Here is an 8,844-nt window from a genome sequence, read left to right as displayed (position 1 = left end):
CTGTAAAAATCATTGGCGCAACAGAAAAGAGCTAGAGACTTAAAAATTTATATTTAGATTCCTTTTTCATAATAATTTAATAGAGACAATACTTTGGATCTCACAAATTAAAATTTTAGTGGAAATTCATAATTTTCTGGTTTTTGTCTTAAAAATTAAGAAAGGAAGATAGATTAAGTAGGCTAATAAATAAGGCTAGGATGTTTGTATTTAAGTAGAATGGAGATCCGCTATAATCATAAAGATGTGAGAAGTTTCAACTCAATAACTATAAAACTATAGTGATAGCGTATCTCCAAAGGGCAAGTTCAGAGCTCGTCTACTGCGTGTAGTGTAATTAAATTAATTCTCTCGCCCAAAATATTTTACTTAGCCACGTCAAAATTTTATTATGATTACTTACCTGTGTGCTGAATGCACATTTAAATTGAGAGCTTCATCGACCATCAGCAAAGGAAGCTATGATTTATGCAATGACTTAAAGTGGTGCATTACTAGCCCAGCGGCTAGTTGGGAGAGCCGACTTGATCAGGCGTTCCCTTAGCCGTCCGCACCGCGGCTTTATATATAAGAACGCTGCGCGAGGAAGCAAGGCCCCAGTTCTGTCCAGACGCAGATTAGCACACCATCTGTGCCGGGAATCGCGTCGTGTTGGTATCATTGCTATAAACAGCCCCGGATGCCATATTAAGTTACTCGGGATACGCGTAACCATGAAATGGTTTACGAGTGAAGTGTAAATTCTGGGATGACTTAAATGATCTATCTTCAGTTTGCGTATGTCGTATTTTCACGTGCCGTCGCGGGACAGACATTCTACCATTATTTAGCGTGGCGTTTGATGAATATTATCATCAAATTATGGCGAGCATTCATTTAAACATTTAATTTGGACAGTTATAGTTGCATCAGCGCATTAGACTCTGAACTGCTCTGTTAGTCAGGTTGTGTGGATTCTTTTCTTTTCATCTGTGACTTTCAGAATACAGAAAACATTTTTTTCACGATCGTTTTTGATTATGAATCCCAGACAATCTCCTAATTCCTCAGAGCTATAAGCTGTAGCTATAAGTGTATTTCTCAGATGAAGTGGGCATTAGGAATTCTAATTACAGGCTTCACGTTTTGTTAATCACTTTCTGGTTGCCAAAATTGTAGTTAGAGAGCAAGTGTTGAGAACGGCAAAACAACAGCATAAATAATAGGAACATTTATATAACAATTAATTTCCACCCGCCGCCCCACATATGGTTAAACGGCAGGGAAATACATCCTTTCTACATTCTACATTTTAAACAGCAACTAATTCCACCCGCCGCCCCACAATCGCTGCGGTCGGGAAAAGACCCTGCAAGAATGGGACCAACGACGACTGAAGAAACTCGTTCAACGTGACAAAAGTGCAACCCTTCAGCAAGTTGCTGCAGATTTCAGTGCTAGGCCGTTAACAAGTGACAGTGTGTGAACCATTCAACGAAACATCATCGATATGGACTTTCGGAGTCGAATGCCCACTCGTGTACCCTTGATGACTGCACGACACAAAGCTTTACGTCTCTCTTGAGCCCGTCAACACCGACATTGGACTGTTCATGACTGGAAACATGTTGCCTGGTCCGACGAGTTTCGTTTCAAATTGTATCGAGTGGATGGAGGTGTTCGGGTATGGAGACCATGAATTCATGGACCCTGCATGTCAGCAGGGGACTATACAGGCTGGTGGCGGCTCTGTAATGGTGTGGGCGTGTGCAGCTGGAGTGATATGGGACCCTGATACGTCTAGATACGACTCTGACAGATGACACATACGTAAGCATACTGTCTGATCACCTGCATCTATTCATGTCCATTGTGCATTCCGCCGGCCGGAGTGACCGAGCAGTTCTAGGCGCTTCAGTCTGGAACCGCGCGAACGCTACGGTCGCAGGTGCGAATCGTGGCTCTGGCATGGATGTGTGTGGTGTCCTTAGGTTAGTTTAAGTTTAAGTAGTTCTAAGTCCTAGGGGACTGATGACCTCAGATGTTAAGTCCCACAGTGCTCAGAGCCATTTGTGAGCCATTGTGCATTCCGACGGCCTCGCGCAATTCCAGTAGGACAATGCGTCGCCCCACATGCCCAGCATTGCTACAGAGTGGCTCCAGGAACGCTCTTCTGAGCTGAAACACTTCCGCTGGCCACCAAATTCCCCAGACATTAACATCATTGAGCGTATCTGGGATGCCCTGCAACGTGCTGTTCAGAAGAGATCTCCACCCACTCGTACTCTTATGGATTTATGGACAGTCCTGCAGGATTCATGGTGTGAATTCCCTCCAGCACTACTTAAGACACTAGTCGAGTCCACGCCACGTCGTGTTGCGGCACTTCCACGTGCTTGCGGAGACTTACACGATATTAGGGAGGTGTACCAGTTACTTTGGTTCTTCAGTGTATGAATGCGGGCTATTGTGCCGTCAATAGAGAAGGAGTCATAGCAGAATGAGTCGGTCAGGAGACTTCAGTGACTTTGAACGTGGACTAGTCACTGGATGTGACCTGAGTAACATATCAACCCTTCTAAAGTTGCCCAAGTCGACTACTCGTGATATGACTGTGAAGCGAAAACGCGAAGGAACAATAACAGCTAAACAAAGACCAGGCGCACTCATGTACTGACGAACAGGGACTATCGAACCATGCAGAGGGTGGCTGTAAAAGTCGCATGAAGTCATCGGAAGGAATCGTACACGAATTCCAAAGTGCTGTCAGCTGTCCAGCTAGCACAACTACAATGCATAGGGAGTTAAGAAGAATAAGGAACGATAAACGAGCTGATCCTCTAAGTCACACATTTCTGGGGTCAATGCTAAGTAGGTAGTGCTTGAGGTGGGGTAACGAGTTGATATCTTATAACGAGAAATTTGGGCTAATGATGCGACAATCCGATGGAAGGGTTTGGGTTCGGCAAAGCCTGAAGAACGTTCCGTGCCCTTACGTCTAGTGCCTACAGGGAAGTACTGAGGAGGTTGATTCACGGTATGGGGTGCTTTCCGTTGTTAGGGTATGATCTCCTTATAGCGATTAAGAAAACGCAAAGTGTGTAAGGACGTGAAGACATTTGACGGTTTTTATGAACTGTGTACAGTAGGTGAACATTTCGGAGGCGATGATTGTATCAGTATGATAACACACCCTGTCATGAAGCAGCGTCTGTGAGGCAGTGGTGTGTAACAGTTCTGAAATGGATTGACCTGCCCAGTGTCTCGACCCGACTGAATCCAATGTGGCGCTACAACATCGACTTCGCTCCATACCCCAGCCGCCTGCTTTGTCCTTCGCAGACGTTCAAAGACTTCATTGAAAGCATCTCCAGCAGACCTCAAACCAGCATAAACCGAAAAATGGGCACACCCCATAATCATATCCGCTGAAAGGTTTCCAGCCACTTTTGCCTAAGTAGCGGCTTGCGCCTTGCGGAGTGTTTATGTAGATGAAGAAGTAGGTTCCCTTTCTCTCGCAGCGGTCGTTCTCTGCAACTGCAATAAAGAGCAACATCCCGAGTAATAGCTTCATCCGATATAAGTCGCACCCTGATTAATTTTTTGTTTTATTTTATTTTATTATATTTTTTGAGGGAGAGGGAAGAGGGCAAACTCGGTGCGGAAACTTATTTGTCTCCTCACCATCGTTATCCTCGCCACTGTCCTACCAAAGTACCTTGTTCTCACTACTATGAAAGGTACCGAAGAGGCAGCGTATCTTCAACTCTTTGATGACGGAATCTAGTGATACTATTCACAAGAGAAAAAACGGTAACTTCGAGTTTAGATATCACCCACCAATATCGCACATGAGCTTCATCTAAATCATATATTTTGTCAGCCTCTCCGTTAGATATAAGATAAGCACCGCTGAATGCGATATGGAGAGGTAGTCGTCAACTGCATCGCACACCCGGTTGTTATCGAGATGAGAGATCTGGCGTCGCTATTGCTCATTCAGGTACCTCCTCAACCGCCATCACGAGGCTGAGTGCACCCGTTCAAGTTCTCCCACTACGCAAAAATCTCGAGCAATACTGGGTAGCGAATCCGGGTAGTCAGCCATGCTACAGCTCGGCTATGGAGGCTGACTCCATTAGATGCACTCTTCGTATAATTACAATTCAAGTTTCTAATTTCCATTATAACTGCGTCGGATTCCGAAGTTTGTTCACGATTTTCTTTCGTTGTTACCACTCATTGGTGAAGACTAAATTTTACTCTTCAGCTAGAGAAATGATCTGGGTGTACTGTTGTGTCCAATATCGTAAATGTGAACACGTTGTAAGTAGACTGTTTAGTTTTTATGTTGGTAATGCCACGTAGCGCTCTGTATGAAAATCACTGACTGTGCTGTGTGCAGTCTGTGGCTGGTTGGACTCATTGTTGGAATATTCACATTCCGTAGTTAGAATGTTTTATTTAGCTGGTAGTACCGGCGCTCGCTGCATTGCAGTAGTTCGAGTAACGAAGATTTTTGTGAGATGTGTGATTCATGAAAGGTATAGGTTATTGTTAGTCAGGGCCATTCTTTTGTAGGGATTATTGAAAGTCAGATTGCGTTGTGCTAAAAATATTATGTGTCAGTTTAGTGATTGTCAGAATAAGCAAAAAGAGAAATGTCTGAGTACGTTCAGTTTTACTCAGCTGTCTCCGTATCAAATAACGTAGAAGTTTACCAGCACAGTAATTTATAATTTCTCTAAGGGGACGTTTCAACGTTGATGATCACTACCAAAATAAAGCAGTCGAAGGCTGTTACATTGTTACCACATATGCAAACATTAATTTCCAGACATTAGTAGCCACAGCCTTTTCGCAGATGATGCAGTTATCTGTGTCATAAAGTACTGTCTGGAAAAGGCTGCGCAATTATTCAATCGGATCTTGGTAACATTTCAAACTGGTGCAAAAATTTATAATTCGCTTTAAATTTTCAGAATTGTACAATTGTGCAATTCACAAAACGAAGAAAACATTGATGTTATGACTACAGTATCATCGAGTCACAAATGGTTCAAAAATGGCTCTGAGCACTATGGGACTTAACATCTGAGGTCATCAGTCCCCTAGAACTAGGAACTATTTAAACCTAACTAACCTAAGGACATCACACACATCCATGCCCGAGGCAGGATTCGAACCTGCGACCGTAGCGGTCACGCGGTTCCAGACTGAAGCGCCTAGAACCGCTCGGCCACAACGGCCGGCGAGTCACAACTGGGATCGGTCAGTTCTGTGTGTAACAATTTGTAGGGGTATGAAATAACAACTGTGTGTGGCTCAGAGGTAGGGGTGCAAGTCTTTCAATTGGATGTCACTTTGGCGACTTGCGTGTCTCTAATCTAGGCCACCAACCCAAAATTTAACGTTAGGTGCTAGCAATATGTTATTCCCGGTGACCACTGATATCATTAACAGGTAATTGGTAGAATAAAGGCAAACTGGAAATTTTCGTGGTCCGACCGGGATTCCACCAGCGACCTCTTACTTTCCACGCACACGCCTTATCATTAGACCACCAGACGTGACGGGATATGAAATGGAACCTTGACACATCCGCGGTAGTACGTAAAGCAAATGGCAGACTTTGATTCGTAGATAGAATACTAGAGAAATGCGACCAGTCTACGAAGGAGATTACTTACAACAGACTCAAGCGACCCGTCCTAGAATATTCCTGAATTGTGTGTGAACAGTAACAACTATCAGGGGATATTGTACGTACACAAATAATGACAGCACGAATACCGAGAAAGTCCAATTACAAACTTTCAAGAAACAAGATAGAAGGAAGGGCAATACCGGTCGTAAACTTTAAACTTTTTGTTGAGAACCAGCTTTAACTGATGAATCTGAGAATACGCAACGCCGGAAAAGGATTAGTGCACCTGGAAAGATGACGTCGATTTGGATCCGATGAAGGCATATGCTACCTGAGGGATAGCAGATGTACTGATAAAGGTGCAGAAGACCAGGCCACAGAGACTCAATCGTGCATCCTTCAGCTAACTGAGCGAGTTTCAGAGGAGTCAAATTGTGGCCTTCCGAGTGGAGGGATGATGTTTTCGGAGAATTGCCACACAAGTTGGACGTGCTGCGTCAGTTGTGCAACGATGCTGATATCAGTGGTCACGTGAACATTCTCCCACCCGTAGACAAGATTCTAGACGTCCAGGCAGCACAGTTGCCCACCAGGCTTGTCATACTGTAAGGGCAGCAGTGGAAGACTGTACAGCTACCACAGCACAGATGTGAGGGCTTGCGAGTCCAAACATGGCAACACGAACTGTTACGGACCGGTTATTAGCAGTGGGACTTCGGGCACGTACATCTCTAGCCAGTCTTCCACTCACAGCTCAGTTGGTGCCGTCAGAGTGTCAGTTGGAAGATGAAATGGAATGCCACGGTGTTCAGCGATGAAAGCAGATACTGCCTGCATGCAAGTGATGGTCGCTTGCGCGTACGATGGTGAGCACTGCCTCAGAGTGCATTCGTCGAAGACACACTGGTCCCACCCCAGGTCTTATGGTCTGTTGTGCGATAAGCTACATCTCTCGTTCTCCTTTGGTGTTTCTCAGGGGATGCTAACCAGTGCTCAATTGTGCAGAAAGTTGCTAGACCCGTTCTTTTGCCGTTCTTGCCACAGGAGGTTCAAAATGGCTCTGAGCACTGTGGGACTCAAGGTCGGAGGTCATCAGTCCCCTAGAACTTAGAACTACTTAAACCTACCTAACCTAAGGACATCACACACATCCATGCCAGAGGCAGGATTCGAACATGCGACCGTAGCGGCCGCGCGGCCACAGGAGGGTGATGTGTTGTTTCAACAGGTTACTAATCGCCCACACACTGCCCTTGAAACTCAATGTGCTCTGCAAGAAGTGCGGAAACTTCCTTGGCCAGCACGATCCCCAGACTTGTCTACAATCGAGCGAGTGTGGGATACGCTCGGACGAAAAGCAAATCGTGCCGCTCGTCAACCAACAACTCTTACAGAACTACGTGAAGAGGGGTAGCACGCGTGGAGTGAAGTATCCCAGGACAGTATTTGCCGTCTGTACGATCGACTGGATGCAAGAGCCAGCGCCTGCATTGCCCCCGTCGAGGCTATACCACGTACTAATAAGGATGTTTCACAAAGGAACGATACGTGGTACCTCAGAACCGCTTGTGCTATTGATCTTAAATGTAAACTGTAAATGTAGTCGTTTCATACATCCCATATGCACTGTTGCAACAACAAATCTTGAATGAATTGGAAATGTAGTCGTTTCATGCATCCCGTATGCCTGTCGCAACAACAAAACTTGAATGAATTGGAAACCTCTAAACCGGTACATTAATTTTTTTCCGACACTGTATTACAATCCTGTAAGTATCTGTCCCACAGGGAAAGCGAGAACAAGATTAGACTAATTATAGCGCGCACGGATACGCTTAAGAAGTTTATTTACGTGTTTCATGCGCGGTTGGAACGAGAAGGAGCCCTGCTAACTGGTACAATGGGAAGTATGTTCCGCGGTACACTTCACACAGGATTTCAGAGCATGGATGTAGGTGTCGATTCAGAAATGTACTGATATTTTTAGGAAAGTCCAAATAAGCCGTACCCTAGTTTTTCTTAGTCGTCTTTTAGGAAAAAGTGTTGACTTATATTCGTATCAACTCGGTGTTTTCTTTTTATAATATACAGGGCTACTGTAAATGATTCATCCGCGTTCGAAACTCTATACCTTCCAAACTATGACTGATGGATGAACAGAACCGTAAACTCACCGAGCCTGCATTTTGCACTCTACAAATGTTGTATGAGTGCCCCTCTAGCCACATGGCACACGTCCAAACGGTTGTCAAGTACGTTCCATATCTTATTTTGTAAAACTCTCCTCCCGCACAGGCCATGAAGGCCCAAAGGTACCGACCGACCACTGTCCACCCATCCACTGGATGCGGATATGGAGCGGCATGTGGTCAGCACACCGCTCTCGCGGCCGTATGTCAGTTTCCAAGACCGGAGCCGCTACTTCTCAATCAAGTAGCTCCTCAGTTTGCCTCACAAAATCTGAGTGCACCCCGCTTGCCAACAGCGCTCGGCAGACCGGATGGTCACCCATCCAAATGCCAACCCAGCCCGTCAGCGCTTTACTTCGGTGATCTGACGGGAACCGGTGTTACCACTGCGGCAAGGCCATTGGCACTTATATTGTAACGTACCTGTTTAATTACATAGTTAGCTTGGCTGAAGGAAAATTATTCTGTTTCGTAGCCTGGTACATTATTATGTGAATTTAAATTAGGGATTTATTACAGAAGATACCTCGGGTCGCCATCTAAATTGATGGCTCTGAGCACTATGGGACTCAACTTCTGAGGTCATTAGTCCCCTAGAACTTAGAACTAGTTAAACCTTACTAACCTAAGGACATCACACACATCCATGCCCGAGGCAGGATTCGAACCTGCGACCGTAGCGGTCTCGCGGTTCCAGACTGCAGTATCTAAATTGACCAAGATGACCGCCATCTTGAAATCCGCCATTTTGGATTCAAGTCAGGTTGGTTTTTTTTTTTTTTTATGGGAAGGCGGACACATCAAATAACACTCGCTTGAGCTCTGCAATTGAGTGGTGTAATTTGTTTCTGTCTATCTTGCACAACAGCCCTGAAAGCCAATGAAGCGACTTATATAGAGACGCTTCATAGTAGCAACATCCAGTCAGTGGTCATCACAGAAGCACTGATGCGATCTCTGAGCTGCTCCATTGTTCTCGGCAATGGAGTTCGCAAAAACGGTCCTTAATGCACCCCAGAGGAGAAAGTC

At 45.1% G+C, this 8,844-nt stretch overlaps 1 pseudogene; it reads right to left on the bottom strand.

The window, feature by feature from the left end:
* Nucleotides 1-8,102: 8,102 nt before the first annotated feature.
* LOC126177411 (5S ribosomal RNA) lies at nucleotides 8,103-8,220 on the bottom strand (annotated as a pseudogene).
* Nucleotides 8,221-8,844: the final 624 nt, after the last annotated feature.

Source organism: Schistocerca cancellata, chromosome 3 (genome assembly GCF_023864275.1).
Source record: "Schistocerca cancellata isolate TAMUIC-IGC-003103 chromosome 3, iqSchCanc2.1, whole genome shotgun sequence".
Lineage (NCBI taxonomy): Eukaryota > Metazoa > Arthropoda > Insecta > Orthoptera > Acrididae > Schistocerca > Schistocerca cancellata.
The sequence above is the reverse complement of the archived record's forward strand: the minus strand, read 5'-3'. Positions and strand labels throughout refer to the sequence as shown.